This window comes from Artibeus jamaicensis, unplaced genomic scaffold (assembly GCF_021234435.1).
Source record: "Artibeus jamaicensis isolate MK-2021 breed Jamaican fruit bat unplaced genomic scaffold, CSHL_Jam_final contig_685, whole genome shotgun sequence".
Classification (NCBI taxonomy): Eukaryota; Metazoa; Chordata; class Mammalia; order Chiroptera; family Phyllostomidae; genus Artibeus; species Artibeus jamaicensis.
This window is the reverse complement of record NW_026521924.1, coordinates 13,475,273-13,500,144: the sequence shown is the minus strand read 5'-3', so window position 1 is coordinate 13,500,144 and position 24,872 is coordinate 13,475,273. Positions and strand designations below refer to the sequence as shown.

The window sequence follows — 24,872 nt, the reverse complement described above, 5'->3', positions numbered from 1 at the left end:
CAAACTTTTAAATACTAGCATTTTGGCAGCACACTCCAAGGAACTGAAAAGTTTAAAACAGTATTAAGCAAGTTAGCAGTGGTGACAACATGATCACTGTTGGCTCCGGTTTGTGCAGAGCCACTCTCGACCCTGACTGGGCTGCCAGGCGAACTTGGGGTAAAGCTGGCATCTGTGTGCGTGGCTTTGAGCTCCGCTCCCTCCCTCCCCTCGGCCGGTCCCCGCTGTCCACCGGACCTGCCCGTTGTTTCCACAGGAGTGTCCTCATTACGGTAAGTGGGTCAGACTCAGCTGACATGCAGGGAGGCCGGCTCCTCTCGGTGGCCTTTGTCTGCTTTAAGGGGGTCTCAGGGGGAGGAAGGTCACCCTCCCACTGCTGAGAAGGGCTGTGGTGCAGGGGGCTGAAGTCTGCCGCCCGCAGCACTTCCCCCACCACCCTGGCCCTGGCCCCCACCACGGGGGCTGCCCCCGCCACCTTTGTCAGGCCCCTTTGTGCTGTTTCCGTTGGAGTTGTAGCCTCCTGAAGGAGCCTACAGGGACCCTCTTAGTCCTCAGTGTTCCTTGTGTCGCGGGCCATTCTCAGACTCTGAATTTTGGCAGTATTCTCTAAAAAAACACACACACACACGGGACGTACACTCTGTGCTTCTTCATGTGCCTTCAGTGGGATCGCAGGCCTGTGTACCTTGGAAGGACCCCAGGTTGAGGACCCCTGCCCTGGTCCTAAGCCTCTGCTTGGCACAGGAACAAATGGTGTCCCTCGGGAACCAGGTTCCCCAGCCCCCTGCCATCACCACCAGGCAAAATCCCTTATCCTCTGCATTTCACCTCTGGCTCACAGCAGGATGCTGCCCTCGTGTTTGTGCTGTCACAGCCTGGGCGACAGGCCCCTCTCTGAGAAATCTGGACACCCCCCAGCGTGTGAAGAGGATGTGGAAGGTGGGAGGGCTGGCTCCTTAGGCAGAGGCTGGACCTCCCTCTGGCTGCAGAGGCTGCAGCTCAGTTCTTCTCGGAGTTGCCCCACCCCCATTGCCTGTGACACTCCTGTTTCCAGTGAGTATGGGAGCCTGCCCGCCTGACACCCCTGTCTCGTGAGCCACTTGTCAGCCAAGGAGAGTTATTGGGCATTTTTACTACTTTGCAGGGGCCCAGCCTGGCAGGAGGAGGCCGTGGTGGACCTGTAAGATCTGGGCACGTCCTCCGAGTTGAGGCCGAACCCCCATGTCTTCCAGTCGTAACTGCCCTTCTCATTAAGCTCTTACTCTGACCGACTGAGGCTCAGGGACTTCTCGGAGGCCAGGTCAGCTCCAACTGGCCGCACCAGTATTTCAGGCTCCACGTGAAGCCGACAGCTTTCCCCTTGAGGGTGGCCCGGGTGGAGAGAAAGTGAGGGAAGGAGCAGTGGAGAGAGCTGGAGTGGAGAGGGAGTCTCCCTCCCAGCTCTGAAGGTGAAGGGGGGCGTGGCGAGGTGTAGCCTGGGAGAACAATACCGCTTCTGCTGAAGCCTGGCCCTCCCTGCCCCTGAAGCAAAAGCAGGATTTTCATAACCATATTTTTTATCTTAAAATCCTGTTGTGCTGATTGAATGATGCTGTGAAGTTCATAAATTAATTTTTTATTTCCGTGTCCCAGCTCCCAGTTCCTAGGGATCACCCAGTATTGCAGCCCCTGTGCTTGGCGCCCTGAAGCGAGGCAGCAGGCTGCCCCTGCCTTCAGGAAGCGTGCAGTTAGGGGCGGTGAGTGGGGGGCTGTGGCCATTCTGTGCCTGCACAGCAGAGCCTGGCTCTCCAGGGACTGCTTCCTGGGGGGAGGTGCGTGCCGCCTGAGCAGACAGTTGCCATCACAGGACAGGTTTGGGGACTGGGATGGGTGGGGTGCGCGTCCAGATCGGTGGCCGAGGCCCAAAGCAGAAAGGCTGCCACCTCGAGAGAAGGCCGGCTTGTGGCCGAGTTGTCTTGTCTGGAATTTTTGCCTGAGCCCAAGATGATTGTGAGGTCTGGTTTGGGTTTGGGTTTGGGTTTTTGGGGTGTCACATAAAGCTGCCATCACAACTTTTAAGTCCAGTAACCCTGTGTGCGTCATTATGCCGCCCTGCAAATGTTGCCACTGGGCCAACACACCCTGCGAGGCAGGCATTGCCTCGTGTTGAGTTGAGAAAGCAGGCTTGGGGGCCCTGGCTTGGTAGCAGGGTCAAAGCTAGTGATTGGTAGAGCTGGGACGTGAACTTTAGGTCTCCCTACTCCAAAGCTCATGTCCTTGACAGAGCACCCCCTCTTTGCCATTCTGTGACATAACTCTGTCTGAAAGGTGCTCCCCTCATCCCCAGTTTCGGACCTGCTCCTAGATTTCTACCTGGGTTTTTGTCTCTTGGTCAGGGTTCAAAGACCATAGTGCCCCCTGGCCTTCCGGAGCATGTGGCTGCCTTGAAGCGCCTGGTGGGTGTGCTTTACTAATCTGTAAGCTGCTGTTTCCTGTCCCCTCACATTGTGCCCCTTCTGTAGACCTGAAGACGGAAAACGCTGTGACCCCATTTGTCTCCTCTACCCCCATGTTTCTTACCCCGACAGCAGGGCCCCCATATGCCATGCCAAGGGCTGCTCACGGCTCAGTCCCTGGTTTTGCCCTGTTCCTAGCACCTCTGCCTCGAGCCCAGCCTGAGAGGAAGGGTGCATCGGAAAGCTCGGCTTCGGTCCCTGTGACAGATTGGAGTTGACAGTGGTGCTGGGGCCACTGAACTGCCCAAGGGCTGGCATGTTGATAGCTGAGTAGGAAAAGCCAGCTGCTTTGTTCCGTGTGTTAAGCAAGGGAAGAATGACTCATTTTGAAGCTAATCCTATTTATTCGGAGACCTGCCCTCTGTGACCTGGGGATTACCTTTGCCTCTGTGCCTCCAGAGCAAGGTAGGCTGAAAATGAATACCTGAGCCTTGATTTGTTCATCAGTAGAATGGAGGGAATTCCTACGTGATCCTTTGTTTGGACAAAGGAAGCATAAGGAAGCATTGCATATTAAGTCTTGCCTGGTGTCTGGCATATCAAATGTATCAGTAGCTACAGCGATGATGTCACCACACAGGGCTTCAGGGAGAATTTAGGTGAGTGAGTTCTCAGCCGCCCACCCAGCAGTGCTGCAGTTTGAGTCCATGCTGTGCGTTGGTCTATGAGCATGCCAACCAGATGGCTTCATTTCGGTGTGAGCTCACCGGCCCCCAGCCCCATCACCGCTTGCTCCCACCGCAGCTCTCCCCAGCTTGTGGTCCCCACACTGCCAGTGGCCTTAGGGGAACAGTTGGGTTCCCCAGTCTCCTTGCACAGACCAGACAAGTGCTTGGCTGGTGGAGGCACTTTCCAGAAGGCTCCTCACTGCCTGGTTGGCTCCGCATCCCCGTTTCTGCTCTGGACACCAGACCTGTGTGCAGGTGCCTGAGCCAAGCCTTCCGGGAGCCCTCTTCCTCGTGAATCTGTAAGTGAAAGGCTCTCATGGGTTTTAAACTCTGAGTGAGCTCTTGTCTTGGTGGGAGGGGATTTTACCTTAAAAGTTACATGTTAAAAGCAGGAGCTTTGGACTGAGACAGACCCAGGTTCAAACCCTTTCCTCTGCCACTTACTAGCCTTGCGGGTCTCTGAGCCCCCATTTCCTCATCGCCAAACCTGGAGCGCCCGCAGCTCCTCCCTCCGAGGTTTGTGGGCTGAAGTGAGGCGGCAGGTGTGAAACACTTGGGCCGTTTTGCACCGCAATAAGTGGGAAATAGCATAGGAGGGTTGACGGTCGCATGACTGAGTTGTCACGCATGAAGCATTCTATCTACATAGAACACACCTGGCACATGTGAAATGCTTGGCAAGTGATTGCTGTTGATTGGTGATGACTACAGAGGAATAAGGAGGTCACATGTGCCGAGGGGACTGGTCTGAGAGCTGACGTGAGAAAGGGCAGGAGGACCAACACGCCTTCCCTGGTCGCTGACACCATTGCCATCCTGAGACCATCTCAAATGCAGGCAGTTTAAACCACTGGCTGAGCCGGCTTGGAAAGCACAAACGCACACTCATAGTGGAAAGACTTTGGGCAGTGAAGGGGCTGCAGAAGTTTGGATCGGGTGCCGGTTCTGCTGCTCAGCAGCTCTGATGTGGGCCACGCTGTTCCGCCTCCCTGGGCCCTTTTCCTTCTCAAAATGTGCAGATCCACCCTCATCAGATGTGATGATCAGGAAAGTGAAAGATGGAACGTGCTGCCGATGCCACCTTGGTTTATCACACTGCCGTTCGTGCCCAGTGGGTGCGGCTTTGCCCTCCAGGGAGGGCTCTGGTCAGAGGTAGGGGTTCCACTGGAAGACCAGTCAAGCCCTGGCTGGTGGAAGCTGGTAACTGAGCAGTGAAGCCCAGCCGGGGCAGTTAGGGATGAGGCGTGGCCTTTCTGGGCTGAAGCTCGGACACCCGCCAGGGTCATTTACAGTTCCTCTAAGTGCCTGGGAGGGCCTGCTGCTGCTTCAGCCCGAGCATTCCTGTTCATGGCCATGGAAAGGGCCCTACCGTCCAGTGAGGTTTCTGCCATTGGCTCCCTGGAAGCCTGTGCCTTCTCTAAAGGGACACGGGAGAGAGACTCAAAGTCCAGGTCGTCTCCATGGAAGAGAGTATTGTCTTCTTTCCCTGCCCACAGAGTGAGGCCAGCAGACCTTCCAGGAGGGCTGGAGCCAGTGCCAAAGCTGGAGGGAGGGCGGAAGAGCCCGCGGGGAATGTCCGCCTTGATGCCTGGCAGGGGACCTGGTGATGACAGCGGTCATGACACGCTGGTGGCTCAGGACTGTGCTGTTGGTGCGACCTTCCGCTGTCACGCTTCGTTCTGCCAGTGTAGTGTGTAAAAAGGCACTCTGGCCTCTGAGTCTCTCTGCCTCCTGGGCCACACTGCCTCGGCTGCCAGTGGCCACCCTCCTGAGGAGGTTGTCTCGGCTCGGGTCCTACCAGGAGGGAGGAGAGCAGTGTTGAAAGGTCTTACCTGGTCCCAGAGATTATCTGAGCGGATCACATGTGACCATACAATCTAACAGGCTTTTCCTGGCACGGCGCACAAGGACTTAGAGGGTCTTAGGTGGTATGGTCCTCCCCATGCCCTCCCTTCCCCTCGTCCCCTGGGTGCTCTGCTTTGTCCACCGAAAGCACAGGGCGAAGGATGCTGAGCAAAGCCGGAAGTGAGGAGTCTGCTGGGTCATCACAGGACATGCGTGTGATGATTTTATTTTTTTGAGTCAAAAACTGAGCTGCGGGGCCACCATTGGGTTTTTGTTGACAGGCAGGGACACAGAAGCAGCAGAGCAAAAGGTTGAGCCTGAGAAATCTAGGGTTTTCTTTCCAGATCGAACACTTTCCTGGTGCCTTCATCATTCATCCCTACTTTACCCCAAACAGACGCAGGTCACCTCACCTGTGCAGTTGAGAAGGGGGTCACAGTCTCACCTCTGAGATCTGATGGGTGGGGAGTTCTCTGCGTCCACTGTGTGTGGAAGAGCCCAGGGAGGCCCCGGGGCTGGTTCCTGGACTGCTCGTTGCTCCGAGGACCTTGCGTTTCGGCCGCTGGCCGTCCCCGTGGACTGGAGTGCTCGGTTTTGTCCCTTATAGAGTCAGGCATCTCAGCGCGACATGTGTCCAGTACTGAAACTACAGAGGAAAACGGGGGCTGGGGGGGAACATACATACCCCTGACCAGTGTGACAGTGTGGCGTACTGTGGCCGGACTCCCCATACTTGGAGGCTTTGTGTTTCACGTGGTCCCGGCCGTGCTGTGTGCCGCAGAGCACGCAGCCTGCGTCTCCCTGCTGCGCCCAGCGGAGTGCCTCTGCCGCAGTGCTGTTCGGAACGCCACGCAGCCTTCTCACGTCCCGGCGACTGTCATCCCGTGCATGGGTCATTCACCTACATCCCTTGTTTTTGGATTTGTGGTGGTTGCCTCGTAATTTAAACACACCTCGGTGAACATCTTCATGGAGCCCTCCTCGTGTTTGGGACCGCCGGTCAGGCTGCACTTCCAGAAGTGGAATCACGGGGTCTGCAGGTCCAAGCGCGTCTGAGGCTCTGGAAACGCTGGCGGGCTGCTCCCCAGGGGCTTCGCTGCGCTCCCCCCGCGAGGGACGCACCCTTCCCGTGGCACCCCAGTCCACTGCAGGCAGTGTTGGCAGCCTGTTCAGATCTAAGAGCGTTCTTCGTTTCCCGTGGGCACGGATGGCTGGCAGAGGGTGGGCACATCCGGTACCTCAGCCCCTGCTGCGGGCCAGGTTCGTTTTAGTTCCTCCCGCTGTTTCTCAGAGGCGGAAACTGAGGCTGACAGGACGTAAACTGTTCAGTCTCACTGTACCCCACTGCTGCTCGTGAGGACTGGCCAGGACCAGAGGATGACGGCCAGTGTTGGCAGACAGCACGGGTGACAGGCAGTGGTGGGAAGGGCTGGGCTGGAAGGGTGCACCTGCCACACAGCAAAGAACTTACAGAGCATTGAAGCCAGTGGGGGGATGTCACGCAGGCAATGAAAGACCTGTCTGATTCAGTTGTCCAGGGGGAGAGTGGGCACCTTGAAGCTCTTAGATGACTTACATGACTCTCGGATGGGGCGCTGCTGCCCTGGCGCCACCCTGCCTGGGACAGGGCTGCACTTGGCACTGACCAGGCTCAGACTGGGAAAGCTGGGCTGGGGTGCGGGTCGGCCCGGGGCTGCCCTCTGCAGGGGCATGCTGTCTAGGCTTCCACTCGGACTGGTCCCTGAAGGGCAGGTGGCTTATCTTGTTCCTGAGGCCCAGCACCAAGGCCACTGATTCCCAAATAATAGCCAATAATAACAGAGCTAGGCACTGTTCTAAGTTTTACATGTGTTAGTTCATTTGGTCCTCATAATAACCTATGATTTAGGTACAGGCAACGAGACCAGGGAACAGAGGACCAGGACTTAAATTTGTCCACAGCCCAGTGGCAGAGCTGGTAGGCTCAGCCCCAGGTTCTGGCTTCAGAACCTTGGTCCTCACCGTGGCAGCGAGGGACCCACCCAGCAGTGCCAGCAGTGCTCCTGGTGGTGGGACCCTGGCCACTCCTAAGACAGAAGGACCTTGGCCGTCCACCCTAGTACAGGTTCCCAGAGGCCTGAGCCTCACTTTTCCTGCCTCTCAAAGTGGGTTAAGTAAACTCATGAGAGTTGCCTTGAAGTTTCAGGGCAGCACAGTTAGAGGAGGGGAAGGAACTACGAGGGGAACCAAGGCCTCCAAGTCCTGTGGGGACAGACAGCTAGGGTCTGGGGGCTCTTTTTCTTTTTTTTTTTTTAAAGCAGTGCAGGTAGCCGTTAGAGAGGCACAGGATTCACGATTGGAATTGTATGTGTGGGCTCCCAGCCTGGGTCTGCCCTCAGTCCACATGACCTTGGGCATGCTACTTCGCCTGCACCTCTGTTCCCTTGTCTGAGTAGTAAGAACGTGTGGCTGCAGCAGGGTGGCGACAGTGACGCTCACCTGGCTTCAGATGAAGTATTTAGAAACCCCAGCGCACAGCACATCACAAACCCGAGCTCGCCCGGGTTGGGTGCTGGCACCTGGCGGGAGACCTGGAGCCCGGAGGCACCCCGAGCCCACTGACCCAGCGTCCACTCGTTCCCTGCCTTCTGTCTTCCAGGTTGATCCTCGGGACCCGCGGTCTCACCCAGTCTCTCACCGAGGACGGCAGAGGGTACAGGCGGCGGCTCGGCCGTTGGCGACCTCCGGCAGCCGGGTCTCCAGCAATGTGAAGCTTCCGTTTGGGTTTTCCCCTTCTTCAGTTGTGCTTAACTTGTTTTATTTTTTGTCTTTCTCTTTTCTTTCTTCTTTCTATTTCTTTTTTAATTTAAACGATTTAAGACTTCAAAAGAGCAGAAGCTCTGCTGCGGACAGGCACCAATTTGTTTTAAAAAATGTAATATGGACAAAGCATATGTATAAGTTTCATTTTTAAATTTTTTAAGGGGTTGGGGAGCTGTTTTGTTCTTGTCCCTTATTTTCCCTGTTACCCATTTCTCAGTTCCACTTACAACACCTCCCTTCCCCTGGAGAAGGCCTGCCTCTCCATGGAGAATGGGGGGCAGGATTTCTTCTGGAATGGGGGCATGAAGACAGAGGAGCCACCCCTCCACCAGATGCAGAACTGCCGAGCTCCCTGGCGGGCTGCTCCTGGCCAGCCCTTGGATAAAGAGCCACCTGGAACAGATGACACCAGGGTTTGGCCCAGAGAACTCGCTCGAGAAAGAAGCTCTAAAACTATGGGCGTGTTCCCTTTAAGCTGTTGGAAACCCCAGGCCACATCAGGACCTACAGTGGTGGGAATCCATTCCCTCTACTGCCCTTTACCATCCGGGGCTCTGTGGTGGGCAGCAGGGGTGGGGGGAATGAGACAGAAGGTGACCATCCCACTTCCCAGCAGTCGAGCGGTCAGCCCACCCCAGCTCTACAAGCCTGCCTTTCTGTTAGTGATCTTCCTCCCAGAAGAAGGTCCCCGGGGAAAAACTGCCGTGCCAAACCTCTGCCTGGGGCACCGCTGGGTCTTTAGCAGGCGCCTGTAGCTCAACCCCTCACCTCCTGGCTCCTGCATCATCATCTTCTCACACGCGCCCATCAGACATCCAGGTCGTCACGGGCTGCTCGAGTCCCTGGGATCCGGTTGTGACTATCACCGTAAGAACTGGGTGGCCTGGACTGGCTGTCACTGCAGCCCAGGGCGTGCCCTCTTTGCTGAGCATCGCGGTATCACTCACGGTGCCAGCGTCAGGTGCCATCTCCCCAACCCCGGGAACATGCTGCCGTGTGCTCGCTTTCAGTGTCAGGGTGTCTGATGGGCGGGGGGGGGCTGCCAGGAGTAGGGAGGTGACAGGCCATTGCCTGTGGCTTGTAGTGCCCAACTGTGGGTCAGCCACCCCAGTGCTTCCTCAGCTGTGAGCCCTCGGACCCCACGAACAGTGTCTGTCAGTGTGGCTTGGCCTCCACTCTCCACGACACTCACAGACCCCCTCATTGTGGCTTCCAAGCCCCGCATCCTCTGCTCTGCAAGGACAAGGACGGGAGCCCGTCCCGTGCCATCCCTCCTCACCTGGGCACACTACTGTGGCTACTCCAGGAAAGGTCTTTGGGGAGGGGGAGGAGTTCTTCCTTTGTGTTTATTTTTGTTTCTTGTTTTCTCAAACCCAGCATAGGATCAGTAGGGGAGGTAGCTGGAGGACCCTGAAGTTTGTGTGTGGTCGACGTGCGGGGGCTCTCCCCCCACAGCAGCAGTCCCCGTCCTGCAGCTCGGGGGGCTTGGAGGGGTGAGCACCACATCATCCCTCACACTCAGCCTTTTCTCAAGCCCCTCAGATGCCAAGGCTTCCTCCTGGGCTGACAGTTGGCTGTGGTCGGCAGGATCCAGCGGGGCTGCAGGTGGTAACCGGGCCCTGCCCTTCCCCGGCTGAAATCCTCTGTGGTCACCTGTCTTTTGGTTCTTCTGACTTCTGTGCATACGCAGCCACAGCTGGGAGGTCGGGAGCTCAGCGTCCCCTAATTTCAGAGCACACTCCTCGAACCCCACCACCCTGCCTTCCCTTGGGCCAGCTCTCTCCCCCTCATGAGCAAATGGGGAAAACAGTCCCCAAACCCAGCACCCCCAACTCCCACTGGCTGTGGTTTATGCTCTGTCTCTAGTGAGGGCTTGAGCCAACAAGGTATTTACCGCTTGCTTCTCTGCTGCCCTCCCCAGGTTTCCCAGCTCTGTCTGAATGAGGCCTGGGAGGCTCCCTCTTGGTTATCTTTCCTGGCACCAGAGTATCCCCTGTAGGTCCCAGGATGCCCGTGTCTCTTGTGTGAGGCGGGCAGCCTGAGAGCAGCCAGCTTCCAGGAACCTTTACCTTGTAGGACCCACAGCCCTCCTTCCCTAGCTCCCGAGGGCCGGCTTCTTAGCCCCCAAGTGCCTGTCTCTCCCTCTCCTCCCTGCTCCCACCTTCTCCTCTCTCTGGGCCTGAAGCACCCGGGAAGCTCAGCGGGAGTCCGCCTGGCAAGTGCTGGCTCTGCCCAGTCAGTGGATTAGGCCTGGGTGGCTCCTGTCGTCTTTCTCGGCCACTTGCCACCTGTTCCCGCTGCGGTCACCTGCCACGCTTCTGTCTGCCTTTTCACCCTCGCCACCCGGGTCTCGGGCCTGGCAGCAGCTCTGTGGTACATCGTCTCAGTGCCACCAAGTTCTGAAGTTCCCACACCTTAAAATAGCAGTCAGTTATTCTCTCCTTCAATCCGAAAAGGCTAGCCTGTTGGGAGGAGGTGCTGGGCCTCAGTCCTGCGGCTCTGAGCTCGGTTTCCCCTGAGTGAGAGGGGTCAGCAGGACAGATCATAGTGCCTTATTCCATTGCCTTCCCTGACCAGACCCCTGCCTCCCTCGGAGTATGTGTCTTCCTCCTTACTTGTGTCCATCTGTCTCAGACTCTCACTCCCATCCACAGACAGCAGCACGGGAAGGGTTACACCCCCGGCACCCCCTCCCCCACCCCCGCCTGAGGGCTGCAGCCGGGCACACCTCTCCGCACCCACCACCAGGGCACTGTCTAGAAGCTTTAGCCGAGGATGGAGAAGCTGCTTCCGACAGGTGCACTCTGCCTCTTACTACCTAGCAGGTCCCTGCCTCTTACCTCTAGCCAGGAGGATGCCACAGTTGGTTCATCCAAGACCGGTTCCATCCGGCCGCCTCCTGGGCACTGGGAACTAAACTAAGGTCACGGGCCTCAGCCTCGTCTCACCCCAGAGGCACAGACAGGAGGACGGGAGTTCTCTCCTTCTGCCCGGATGCGGTTCGCCCTTCGCGGCTGCCTTTCCGAGGGAGTGTATCGTGTTTACTTGAGAAATAACCCTGTTTACAGCCAGAGGAGAATGGTGCCCGACACCAGGTGGAGATTGGCTCAGGACAGCCCAGGCCCGGTCTCCACGGCACTGCCCGAGGTGGCCCCGAAGTGAACAAAGGCAGAGGTGGGGGGCGCTCCCCGCACTCCCTCTGCTCCCTGACCCAGCGGTGCTAGGACCACTCGCCATCTTCCTCACGGCCGTCTGGCCCCTGGACATTCCCCACCTCTCATTCCTTCCCTTAAGATTCTCTGTTCCTTAACATATCAGTCACCTCCTAGAGAACCAGTGTTGGAGCAATAAGATGATTTTTTTTTTCTTGCTGGAGTCTGTTTATAAGAAAAGTAAAAGAGCTGACGTTGTGGGACTCCTCTCCATGCTGTTGGCTGTTCGCCACCTTAGGAAACGGATGGCTGTCAGGGTTTCGGCGTCAGGGTGTCTTGGAAGCTTGGGGAAACCGGAGTCTGACTCTGCCCTCACCATGTTCCATGTCCCCTGGGCCTCCAGCCCCGCCCTCCAAGTGTGCCTCCCACCCTGGGTCCTGCTGTGCCCACACACTGAGGACACCGGTGGCTCTGACTCAAGTGGGGCCCTTGGGTTACTGCCCTGCATGACACCTTCCTCCCCTTGGTCTGTCTGGTGGCCCCTAGACAGACAGCTGCTGGAGTCTCCTGGGAACTGGCGTCCTGACCACAGCTGAGCTCAAGCTATTCAGGGCTTCAGACGGCCGGGGCTGAGGCACAGCCTTTGGGACCACACGGGCCAGCTCTGGTCCTGCCTCAGCTTGGAGAGGTGTGCTCCAGAGGGGCACTGGGAGACGCGATGGGAGGGTTGATGCATCTACAGCCATCAGGAGACAAATCCACTGTTGGCTGCCTGAAGCACCCCCTGCCCCCGCAAGAGTATAGGGGGTCACAGGAGGGAGTTCATTTAGGGACATTTTAAAGATGAGTGCCCCCGGGGCTGCTTGCCATCACAACCGGGAGCACATCACCATGACTTAACAGCCATGGAGCCATCCCAGGGTGGGGGAAGCTTTAACCCAGGCTCAACGTTCGTTTCAAATACTAGTTAGTAGGTCTGTTTTCCTTTATTTTATTTTTTTTCTTTTTGCACAGAAGCTGGTAATCTAGGACCTATGTGTGAACAACTTTATATAAATATTTTTTGTACTTGGTTTACTTGGGTTGGTATGAGACATTATATTTAAGTTCCTTGAACACTGTGGATCCCCCTAATGTGTATGAATGACTGAAGCTTTGTAAATTAAGGGACGTTTGTGTGAATAAAGTTATTTGATGGGGTCAAAGAGCCATATGTGATTTGAAAACGAGTGTTTGTGGTTTTATCGCCACCTGTTTGGGAAAACAGAGAAACCAGCCCATGTGACAGCTCCCCCGTCCCCTGTCTCTGGTCCCAGTGGGTGACGAGAAAACCGCCCGGTGTCCTTGGACCGACTTTCCACCCCGCATCTGGGAGCAGGTGTGCAGACCAGGAACCTTCCTCGGGGGAGCAGGGTCCACAGGGCGCCTGGTGTGACTTGCCGGGGTCCAGACCCTCAGTCGGCAGGGTGGGCCCCCTCCTCCTAACACCTCAAAGGCCCTTTCAGCCCCAGAACTATGCTGCTGCCAGTTCTGCCCTCGGGTTTTTAATGTAGAGATGAGAAGGGTCTCCAACATGCAGCAGCAAGGAGTTGCGCTCTCAGGAGCTGGGCCAGGATGGGACAGCTCTGGGCTGTGAAGTTAGCCAGGCCTAGAGAGCAGAGGGCTCTAATTAAGGGAGGCCATAGTGGGTCTGGGGTGGAGAAGGTGCATAGGGCCCATCTCCTGCCTGGCCAACAGAAGCCACGTTCCCTGAGGAAGGAGGACTGGCGCTCATTAAAAGTCGGACACTTCCGATACCACTGCTGGGCCTGTGTGGTAGGTGTGGTGTAAGCCCCTGTGTGGAGGGGAAACTGGAGCCCAGGGCGTCCAGACCACCGGGTGAGTGGGTGCTCAGTGCTCTGGAAGAACAGGGACTTGCGCCACCTGCCACTGAGCAGGGGGTCCAGTCTCACTGCACATCCACTCCCTCAACCAAAATGGAGGTGACAGCTACCTTCAGTGCCCCTAAAGGTTAAATAAGAACCTCGTGTTGGGCCCAGCACTTAGTAGGCTCACAGTGAATGACTCTATAGTTTCCTTTCCCCGAACAGGCAGGTTTGGGATTCTCCCAGTCTGCCAAACGCTGAGCCCTGGTCCCTGGCATCCCACAGCCTCGGGAAAGCTCATCAATCTGTAAGAGTAAGAGTTGCTGTTTGACATGGGACCACTGAGGCCTTTTCTCAGGAGACCTGGTAAACCCATGAATCAAAACTGCAGGAGGACAATCAGGGCTTTGGATTGTGTGTTAAGAGAAAAAGGTGACAGGCTTCCTGCCTGATCGGAGCGAATGAGCTGCTTTCCAGGCCCAGGCTGCGGTGTCCAGTGCCCTCGGGAGTGAAGCCTCTGCGGCGGGTGCCTCTGTGCTCAGCCTGTGCACAGCCTGGGGCTTGGAGAAGGGCGGCCCACACTTTTGCTCTTTTAGCAACTTTGTTGAGATAGTTCATCCTTTCGAAGTGTTTATGCCAGTCACTTTTAGTTTATGTGGAGTTGTACAATCATCACCACCACCTAATTCTAGAATATTTTTTGAAGACTTTTTTAAAAGATTTTATTTTTTTTTAGATAGAGGAGAAGGGAAGGAGAAAGAGAGAGAAACATCATTGTGTGGTTGCCTCTCATGCATCCCCTACTGGGGACCTGGCCTGCAACCCAGGCATGTGCCCTGACTGGGAACCACACTGGCCATCCTTTGGTTCGCAGCCCACGCTCAATTCACTGAGCCACACCAGACCCCAGAGCATTCTTGTCACTTCAAAAAGAAACTCATGCCCATCAGCAGCAACTCCTCATCCCCTCCCAAATGTGCACTCCCGGGCCCTGGCAACCACTGATGCACCTTCCGCCCCTGTGGGTTCGCCCATTCTGGGCATTCCCCAGACGTGGGGTCATGCAGGACTGGCCTTGTGTGTCTGGCTCCTTTCACTTGACAATGTTCTCAAGGTACATCCACGTCACAGCAGGTATCGCCGCTTCGTTCCTTTTTATTGCCGAATAGCATCCCATTGTATGGAAATACCAGATACCCATCCGTCAACTGAAAGACCTCTGTTTTTTCCCCCATTTTGGTCTACTATGAATAATGCTGCTATAACACTTATATACAAGTTTTTGCATAGGTTTATGGGTGTTTATTGTGTTTTTCCATTACAGCTCACATTTAACATTTTGCATTAGTTGCGGATTAGACCAATGCCTTTAATACCCTTGGGCACATATATGTCTAGCAGTAGAATTGCTGGGTCAGTCATATGGTAACTGTAATTTTTTGAGGAACAGCCCAGTTGTTTTCCAAAGAGTCAGCACCATTTCCTGTTCCCACCAGGAATGTGTGAGAGTTCTACTTGCTTCGCATCCTTGCCAACCCTTGTTACTATCTTTTTTTAATAGCCATTCTGGTGGGTGTAACAGATGTCTGCATCCTTCTACTATTAATAGCAGGTGATGGGAGAATAACGCTGTGCCTGTGTAGCCCAGTTGGTGAGAGCATCGTCCCAATACTGCAAGGGTTTCATCCCCAGTCAGGGCACATACAACAGTCAACCAAGGAATGCATAAATGGTGAAACAAATTTGGTTCTCACTCTCTCTTTAAAAATAAATGTTAAAAAAAGTCTTCAACAAGGTAGGGAGAATAACAAATTGGTACTTTAGATACTTGATTCAGACAGTGATCCAGCAAGTATCTGGCGTCTACGGAGAGAGCTCAGGGAACACAGACCGGCCCTGCTGTTTACTGGCTCTTTGACCTTGAGGCAGATCACCATTCTGACTTCCTTTTCTCATCTGCAAAGTAGTAAAACATCCGCTTCATAGGACGGTTGTCAGGACTAAAGATTTTCATGCACAGTCTGCAGTGGGCACACCAGTGAGCATTCCCCCCGTGCCCTGGGCACCATGGAGTTAATGAGGGTGGGGTTCAGAAAGGGAGGGGCTTTGAGGAGCTCTGTGTTGGTTTTGGGCATGGGTGATGAGGAGCTAGGGCCACATCCCTGTAACAGGGTCCATTAAGTGCCAGACTTGACAGATGAGAGCGGTTTGTCACCCTGGCCCTGCAGGGAAGGATCCAGCATGCCTGGAGCAGACCAGCATCGGAAGGAGACATCCAGACCCTTCCCTCCTCACCTGCTGCCATCTGCCCGTCCAGCCTCTGGCTTTGTGGGTAAAGGCACACTCCCAGCCAATCTCAGTGCTTGTGAACCAGACAGACCCTGCCGGCAGGAGCTCCAGGTCCAGAGGAGGAAGGACTCAGAAAAGGCAGGAACGTTGTCATGGCCTGCTGGGCCTGGGAGGGCATCTCCAGCAGCTGTGGAGCGAGGGTGTAGCAGAGACTTGCTGGAGGAGTGAGTCCTGAGACCCGCACTCTGTCCAGCCCGCTGCCTGGCCTGGGCCCTGGCCCTCTCCAGGCTGTGCTGCCCCCCTCAGCCTGCAGTGCTGGCTGGGCACACCCGTGTTTTGCTAGCCTTTCCACTCATCGAGTGGCAGCATCTCCTTACCTTCTGGGAGGTCTTTGCCTGTGGCATTGAGACCCCCATCTCCTGGCCCTAATTCAGCCCCCACACAACAGATTTCCTTTTAAATCATTGGAACAGATTATGGTGCTAAACTCTCTATAGATATCCATTGCACTTAGGATATCACCTGGACCCTCTCCTTGGTAAGACCCCATTCTCCACCTCCTTTATTCCTTAGGCTCTCCCCTCCAGCCACTGTGGCCTTGTTGCTGTGTTTCATGCACACATAAGACACTTCCATCGCAGGGCCTTTGCACTGGCTGTTCCCTCTGCCTGGAATGCATTACTTCATTGCTTCATATAGGTGTCGGCTCATACACCAGAGAGGTCTTACCTGGCCCCCTTAGTTAAAGAAATACCTCATCACCATTGCTGTCTCTTTAACACGGTCTCTTTTTCTTTTTTTTCCTCTTAATTTTATTTTGTATTGGTTTCAGGTGTACAGCTTAGTGGTTAGACAATAATATACTTTAGTTCCCTAACTGGTACCTTACACAGTTATTGTACTATTACTGACTATGTTTCCTATGCTTTACTCGCATCCCCATGACTCTTTTGTCTACCAGTTGGTGCTTCATAGTTCCTTCACCCTGGGTCCTTTCACCCCACCCCCAACCCCCCTCTGGCAACCACCAATTCGATCTCTGTGTCTATGAGTCTGTTTCAGTTTTTGTTCATTTTATTCTTTAGATTCACATCTAAGTGAAATCATACGGTAGTATTTGTCTTTCTCTGCCTTATTTCACTGAGCATAGTACCTTCTAGGTCCATCCATGTTGTCACAAATGGTTAAGATTTCCTCCTTTTTATGGCCAAGTAATTTTCCGTTGTTGAAAAGTAGCACAGCTTTTTATACCCACTCATCTGCTGACGGGCACTCTGGGCTTCTTCCAAAGCTTGGCTGTTGTAAATAACACCTCGGTGAACATATGGGTGCACGTGTTTTTTTTTTTCAAATTAGTGTTTCAAGTTTCTGCAGATAAATCGCCAGAAATGGAATTGCTGGGTCATAAGGCAGATCCATTTTTAATGTTCTGAGGAAACTCCATACTATTTTCCACAGTGGCTGCATCAATCTGCACTCCTACAAACAGTGCACGAGGGTTCCCTTTTCTCCACATCCTCACCAGCACTTCTTGTTTGTTGATTTATTGATGATAGCCATTCTGACAGGTGTGAGGAGACAGCTCACTGTGGTTTTAATTTGCATTTCTCTGATACTTAGTGACATTGAGCATCTCTTTCATGTCTATTGTTCTCTCCTCTTTAGAGAAATGTCAGTTCGGGTTCTCTGCCCATTTTTTAATTGGATTTTTTAGGGGGTGTTGAGTAGTATGAGTTCTTTATAAATTTGGGGTGTTAACTCCTTATCAGATGTACCATTTGAGAATATAACATGCTTTCTTTTTCTTTTCTTTTTTTAAAGGTTTTGTTTATGTTTAGAAAGAGGGGGAGGGAAGAAGAAAGAGGGAGAGAAACATCAGTGTGTGAGAGGTGGCCTCTTACGTGCCACCAGCCAGTTCCACAACCCAGGCCTGTGCCCTGACCAGAACTTGAACCAGTGCCCTTTCTATTTACAGGCAGGTGCTCAATCCACTGAGCGACACCAGCTGGGCCACCTTATTTTTCTTCACAGCACTTATCACTAGCAGAAAGTTTTACATATTGCATATATATATAATACATGTATAAGTGTGTACATGTATACAGATACTCCCTGATTTACTATGGGGCACATACAGATAAACCCACCATGAGTTTAAAACATCTTAAGTTGAAAATGCATTTAATACACCTAACCTACGAAACATCATAGCTTAGCCTAGCCTCCCTTAGATATGCTCAGAACACTTACATTAGCCTGTAGTTGGGCAGAATCCTCTAACACAAAGCCTGTTTCATAATAAAGTGTTGACTATCTCACGCATTTTATTGAATTCTGCACTGAGAGTGAATAATAGAGTGGTCCCATGGGGATCGCTTTGGCACCACAGTAAAGTTAAAAACTCCGAAGCCGAGATGTCATACACGGGAAATTGTCTGTATTTGAATCATCTCTGTATCCTTGCACAGTGCCTGACAGGGCTCATAGTAGGCATTCGATATATATGTATTAAGGAGATGGATGAGAACGCATTTTATCGGTTGGAAAAACAGCCCCTGTGCAAGGAACTTGCTCGGGAGCCTTCAGTGGGTTCCTTCAGACGGGGACCCAGGGCCCCCCGAGCCCAGCCCTGCCCGCCCTCGTGGGGGGGCCTGCAGCACCTGTCCGTTCCTGAGGGTCAACCCCCGAGAGGTGGGAATGAAACCAGCTCCTTGGGAAGGAGTCACCAGTTGTGGACGAAGATGCCGTTGGGCTTTGCTTTCTTTCATCTGGCACAGGGATGCGCATACTTGTTCTGATAAGGCCCCAGAAGCACATACTCCAGGCTTTGCAGGCCGTGGGCCCTGCCTCGGCTTCTCCACTCAGCCGTCGTGACACCGAACAGCCGTACACAGTGTGTGAGCAGACGAGCACGGCCGGGCGCCAGGAGAACTTCATTTAGGGACACGGGAATGTGGACTTTGTGTCACTTTCATCAAAGGGTCACACAATATTGTTTTTCTTCAACCATTTATAAATGTGAAAACCTCACACCCAGAGTGGTCTTGGGCTTGCTCCTGTGAGCTGGGCCCGTGGTGGACAGCATGGCCCATAACCGATGGGTCCAGTTCAGGGAGGTGTCCCTGTGCCGTATGGCAGGTCCATAAAGGTGAGTGAGAGGTCACTGCCGGGTGCAGCTGGTGAAGCAAGGACCAGGCCCAAAGGTCGTGCCTCACCTCCAGCTGGTCTCTTGGTCACAGCTCCAAACAACATACGTTCACAAAGCTGGAAGCGGCAAAGCGCTAACAAAGGAAAGACCACTGTAACAGGAGTCAAGAAACTAGAATCCAGACCCAGCACGGCCTCCCGCCCCCTGTGAGGGATGTGGCACATTCTCTTCTCCACTGGCCAGACAGCATGGGCGTTCTGGAATCAGACGGAAGGTTTGGGTTGCTGCTTTACCATGTACAGTCTTGTGCCTTCAGCCTGTTACTCTCTGAGCCTCCGTTTTCTTACCTATCAAGTGGCAACAACACTAGTACCCACTTCACGGGGTTTTCTGAGAATTAATGGGATAGTGCCTATATAGTATAATCCATAGCACAGTGCCCGGCATGAAGCAAATTACTCACAGAGGGTATCTATTGATAATATTTTTTTAATTCTCACTTGAGGATGTTTAGAGAGAAAGGAGGAGGAGAGAGAGATGTGAGAAACATTGATTGATTGCCTTGCATACACACCCCAGCTGGGCTCAAACCTGCAACCTGGGCATGTGCCCTGACCGGGGGTCAATCTCATAACCTTTTGGTGCACAAGATGACGCTCCAGCCAACTGAGCCACTTGGCCAGGGCTTGATAGTATTTTTTAAAGGGGAAATACATCCTTTGAAATACTTCTCAAAACCACCAAACAAAAAGGACTCAAAATTTAAATACTGTTAAGAAATGCTGTGTATTTCGTTCCCCTCCAGGGGTGCCCCGATACACGAAAAGCTCTGAGAAATCGCGTGGTAAGTTCTGTTTCCCAAGTGCCCTGGACCACCGGTGCCTCCACACTGAACACCTGTTCACATCTCCCGATGCTCGTGTTCCATGGCAATGGCTTTGGAAGGGCCTGTGCTGGGAGATGCTGAATGAGACCATCTCTGCAGCTCTCAGACCCTAAATCCCTGTCAGGGGGCTTCGGCCACCCCATCCTGTTCCACATGGGGCTGGAATCACTTTCCTGTTGCCAAGCCTCCAGTAATTTCCTCTGCAAGGTCTACCGGTTCCTTGAGGGCAGATCAGAATAGGAGGAATTTAATAACCGTGGACTGGTCCTCCGCCAAAACGCTGTGGGGCCCTGGCCCAGACGACTGGAGTGCGGTGAGAACACAGAGAGCCGTTGCCCCCGCCAGCAGCCCAAGGCCACTGCCAAAACCCTCACATTCCTGGTTCCCTCATTGGCAGAGCACAGCCACCCTCCCGCTCCTGTTTACCCAGAGCAGTGAGCAATTAGCGTTCTGCTGAGAAGCACCTGTAGTTAGTGGTTCTGCACACGGGCCCGCTGCGAGGCTGCCGGGCTCAGATCAGCTTTGTCATGTGTGGAACAGGGATAACAACTGCACCTGTGTCTGTGACAGTTCGGTATGGCTGCTAAACAGGAGACCCTACTTAACATCAGATGGAACAAGAAAGAAGTAGGTTTCTCTCTCCCGGAAAAGGGGGAGTGAGGGGGCGGTCCGGGGCTATTGTGCTGTTTGAAGGAGGTCATCGGGACCCCATCTCCTCTGCCTTCTGGCTCCAGCCTCGTCAGCAAGTAGCTTCCACCTTCAAGGTCACCACCTGGTCCAGGATGGCTTCTGGCGTGTTCTCCTCATCCCGGGCAATAGCACAAAAGGCAGAGGAAGAAAGAGAGCTTGCCTCCTCTTTTCATGGAACCTTCCCTGCAGTCCCACACCCTCCCCCCACTACTTACGTCTCCTTGGCTAGAACTTAGCACATGGCCACACCCGATGCCAAAGCAACGGGGAAACAGGGCAGTGGTCCTGTCACTAAGGTTGCAGAGAGACTTGGTGTTGGTGTTGGGTAAGGCAGGTAGCCACTCTGCCCCACAAGTGTGCTTCTGGCTCATTCTAATAAAGCTTAGGTATTATTGTTATTAGTAATAGCTCTGCAGACCTGGGTTTAAAAAAGAAATAAGCAAATTAGCCACAGGGGATCCGGGGCACCTTATTCAGAGCTGGGACAGTGGCAGCTATGTGATACAACCAGCAGAGCTACCTGATGCTGGGAGCATTGTAGGCTTGGGTTCTTGTCCGCAGGCATGTCGTGCGTGTGCGTGCACACACACAAATATCTGTATATGCATCTATGTGCCATGATCTTCTATGGCCAGAGATGCAGAAGAGATGGAGAGACAGCTGTTTTGTGGTGATTGAATGGGGTCTGAAATCCAGTGCCTGGGTTAGCATCCCAGTTCTGCCACTTGCTGTGTGATCCTGGGAAATTTATTTAACCTTTGGTTTTCAGTGTCTTCATCCCTAAGGTGGAGAAGATGATAACCACTATCACAGGATTGTTCTGGGGGGTTCAATGAATGACTGCAAACACAGTGCTTTCGACACTGAAAAACCAGCCCTGTCTCTTCCATGGGCCCCTGGAGCTCCTTGAGACCTACTTTGCTTCCTTCCTGCCCTTCCTGAGCATTCACTGAGCACCTGCTATGCTGGGCACTGGAGATTCAAAGATGAAATACATCTAGACATGACTCCTTCAGCACTGGGATATTTCCTGAACCCCTACTGTGTGCCGAGCTCCATGTCACAAGCTGGCGGTCCTGAAGGAGACCAGGCAGAGGTGTGCGGTTGGAAGTGGGGCACACAGAGCGTGTACCCTGAGAACTTCGGCTCAGGCGAGATGGGGCGAAGGGGCTAAGAGACACGGGGTCTGGTCCCAGCTCTGCGGGTGGGATGCAGCCTGTGGGCATCTGTGTCCCACAATTCTAGACAGGCAGCCAGACCAGGCCTGTGGACGGGTCCTGGGAGAGGAGGCCACCCAATTCCAGCACAGAAAGATCATTATTTCTTTTCCTGGGTTGTCAGATGAGTGGTAATCTGGGGACAAAAGACAATCAGCCACGATGCCTGGGCGGTTGCCCTCACCCCGGAGCCCAGCCAGTTCTCTGCTCTCAGAGCCCCAGCCTTGCTTCCCTGGGCTGATCCTTTGACCCCTTTCCTATCCCTATCCTGCTGTTGAGACCCTCACACTCCCTCCCCAGCCAGCTTTGCAGAGTGGCTAAAATGGTAAGTCCTACCCTCCTGTTAATTTATTGCCTCAGTTCCAAGGGCTCCTTCAATATATGCTCTATGATAAGCAACAGAATTCCTTTAAGCACTTTTTTTCAAGTGACCATGATGTTATGCTCTCGACAGAGGACCCTGGCGGGATGCTGCAGGAGGGAAAGGCTTCCTGCCATTTCCAGCTCTGGGTGAGGGGTTTGCAGAGATCCACTGAGATCCTCACCTCACTGAGCTCTGAGATCCTCACCTCAGTCACAGGAACAAAGCACCATCAGTCTGCGACCTTGAGCAGTCTCAGCCCAATGATGACCTTTCTGCAGGCCTTCCGATACCAAAGCCTCTTTAGGGCATGCACGCAGTTGCCTGTGTCCTGACGAGTCTCACATAGCCAGAAGTTCTCCCTGCGTAAGTCCACGTGTGACCCTGAAGCCTGCAGGCCACCTGCCCGGCTAGTGCCCATTCTCCCACAGCCCGTGACACTGTTTGCTGAGGGCCGGCTGCTCCCACTTACACGCACTCTGGAAGGCTGCCTGTTGCTTGCCCCGAAACTCCAGACCAGCTCCAGCCTGGCTGAACCCTCAACTCTCTCTACTATCCAGTGGCTGAACTACACCTTTCCCAAGGGTCTTAGATCCCTTCTAAGTTTGTCCTTCCTTGGGCAAGTGTGAAAAAACTACAGCTAACATCATATTCAATGGCAATAGACTTTGCCCTCACATCAGGAACATTGTACTAGAGTTACTAGCCAGTGCAAGCAGGTAAAAATAGAAGAAATTAAAGGCATGAGATTAGAAGGAAGTAAAACTGTCTTTATTTGCAGATGACACGATCATCTGTGTAGAAAACCCAATGAATCCACAAAGAAAAACGGCTAGAAACGATTGAGTTCAGCAATGTTGCTAGATACAAGATTGATATACAATTGTAGTTCCATATGCTAGCAATGAATAACTTGGAATTAAAATTTTAAAAAAACCATTTACAAGCCCATCAAAAAATAATTACTTAGGAATAAATCTTGCAAGTTACAAAAAATTGTACAGTGTAAACTGTAAAATATTGCTGGGAGAAAAGAAAGAAATGAAAGAAAAATTATTTGTGGGTTCTGCATTTGTGAATTCACATACTAGCTAAAAGTAATTTGCAAACCACAGATCAGTAACAGCAGTACTGGTGCAGTCACTTGCAGACAGACACAGGGCAGCAAGACAGCTGGGGAGCCTGGTGCCCACAGTCCCAGCGAGGTCACACAAGGGGGTGCACTTCTGCCTTCCTGTCTCAGCTCTCCTACCATAAGCAAGTGTCTTTTCTGCAGTCTATTCAGTGCCACACTTTTCCCATTTGTATTTGTGTTGATGATTTTTAAATGGCCCCAAAGCATGGTGCTGGACAGTGCTCCTTTGTGCAAGAGGCTGTGATGCACTTTAGTGAGAAAGATCTGTGTGTTAGGATAAACTTCACTCGGCACGAGTTGCCACGCTGTTGGCTGTGAGCTTTATGTTCACGAAGCAACAACTGATATTACACAATGGGACTTCAAACAGAAGCATATATAAAACAAAATTATGTCTCAATCAGTTGATGGAAGTGTTGGGACTAGAGGCTCACAGGAACCTAACCCTCCATTTCCTGCAGGAGCAGTGGTTCAGTCCTCATCAATTTCGTGTCCACAAAGACTTTCTAGACCACAACTACCATAAATGGTGAGAATCGACTACCTTGTTCATGCATCAGAAACCTCAATATTGCTGAGATTGCATTCTCCCCAAATTTACCTATAGATTCAATGCAATCCCAATAAAAAAAATCCCAGCAGGCATTTTGTTGTAGAAATGGACAAGCTGATTTTAAAATTCATATAGAAATATAAAGAACCTAAAATGGTCAACACGGCTCTGAAAAAGACTCACATTGGAGGGCTAACACTATGTGCTTTCAGTAATTCTGTGAAGCTGCAGTCCTGAGAAGAGCCCAGCATAATGACAGACACACGGACCAATGGAGTCAACTACAGGATAGAGCAGAGTCCGAAATACAGCTCACGTGTTTGGACAACCAATCCTTTACAAATTATGAACACAGTGCAGTGTATGAAGATGAATGAAGACCAGCTTTTAAAAAAAAAATGGTGCCCTGGCTGGTGTAGCTCAGCCAATTGAGTGTGGGCCTGTGAAGCAAAGGGTCATCAGTTCGATTCCCAGTCAGGGCACATGCCTGGGTTGCAGGCCAGGTCCCCAGTAAGGGACATATGAGAGACAACCACACATTGATGTTTCTCTCCCACTCTTTCTCCTTCCTGTCTCCTCTCTCTAAAAATAAATAAATAAATAATTTTTTTAAATGGTGCTGGAAAAACTGGATAAACACGAGAGAATTTTTAGAAACTTCAATTTATGCTTCACACTATACACAAAAAATAACTACATGGAATACCATATGATCTCACCTTTAACAGGAACCTAAACAACAAAACAAACAAGCAAGCAGAAAAAAAAAACCAAAGACACTGAAATAGAGAACAAGGGGACAGTGACCAGAGGGGAGAAGGAAGGGAAGTTAAGGGGGAAAAAGGGGAGGGATTTGGAGGAACAAATAGGAAGGACACAGGGATGAGAACTAAGGGGGGTGGAAATGGGAGGGAGGTGGGGAGCAAGGGGCAGGGGAGGCTGGGATGGGAAAAATAGACAAAAAACTGTACTTGAAAAATAACTAAATAAAATTAATTTAAAAAAATAAAAAATAAAAAATACATGGATTATAAGCCTAAGTGTAAAATCTACAATAATAAAACTTCTCGGTGAAAATACCTCTTAGATATGCTACCAAAACTACAGTTCATAAAAGAACAAGTGGATAAATAGAACTGTATCAAAGTTAAAATTTCTGGACTTCGAGAGACACTTAAGAAAATGAAAAGATAAACCAGTCTGGAAGAAAATGTTTACAAGGTGTGTATTTAACAAAGGACTTGTATCCAGAGTAGTTAGAGAACTCTTAAAACAGAACAATAAGAAGACAAACAACCCAATAAAAATTTAAATTGGCAGGAGATTTGGATAGATAGGTGTCACCAGAGAAAATAAACACATGGAAAAGAGCACATGAAAAGATGTTCAACACAATCTATCATTAAGAAAAAGTGAATTTTAAAAATGCTTTCATTTAAATTAAAAAGTTAAAATCCCAGTGAGATACCACTGCACACCGAGTAGAATGGCTGAAATTGAAGCCCGACCGTGACGACCTCGGGGAGGGCGTGGAGGAGCTGGGCTCTCACACTCTCCCCTGCTGGGAGGGGAAATGGTGCGGCCACCATGGAAACACCTCGACAGTTTCTTATAATGAAACACACACCTCCCACGTGGTCCAGCCATTCCACGCCTGGGCATCTACCCAAGAGAAAAAGAAATACTCGTATGTCCAGCCCCGGCCAGTGGGGCTTGGTTGGTTGGAGCATCGTCCTGGACGCTGAAAGGTCACACACAGGTTTGAT

At 52.4% G+C, this 24,872-nt stretch overlaps 1 protein-coding gene across 2 annotated transcripts in view; it reads left to right on the top strand.

The window, feature by feature from the left end:
- The window catches only part of LOC119046233 (serine/threonine-protein kinase 35), a 194,614-nt gene that overhangs the window by 30,202 nt on the left and 139,540 nt on the right, over positions 1 to 24,872 (top strand). The window contains exon 4 of one of the 2 annotated variants that reach the window (XM_037141166.2): positions 7,647 to 8,123. The exons of the other annotated variant lie outside the window; for it this stretch is intronic. The gene's annotated coding sequence lies outside the window, so the exon portion shown is untranslated. Of the gene's footprint in view, positions 1 to 7,646; positions 8,124 to 24,872 lie in introns of those variants that run through there. 2 annotated transcript variants of the gene reach the window in all.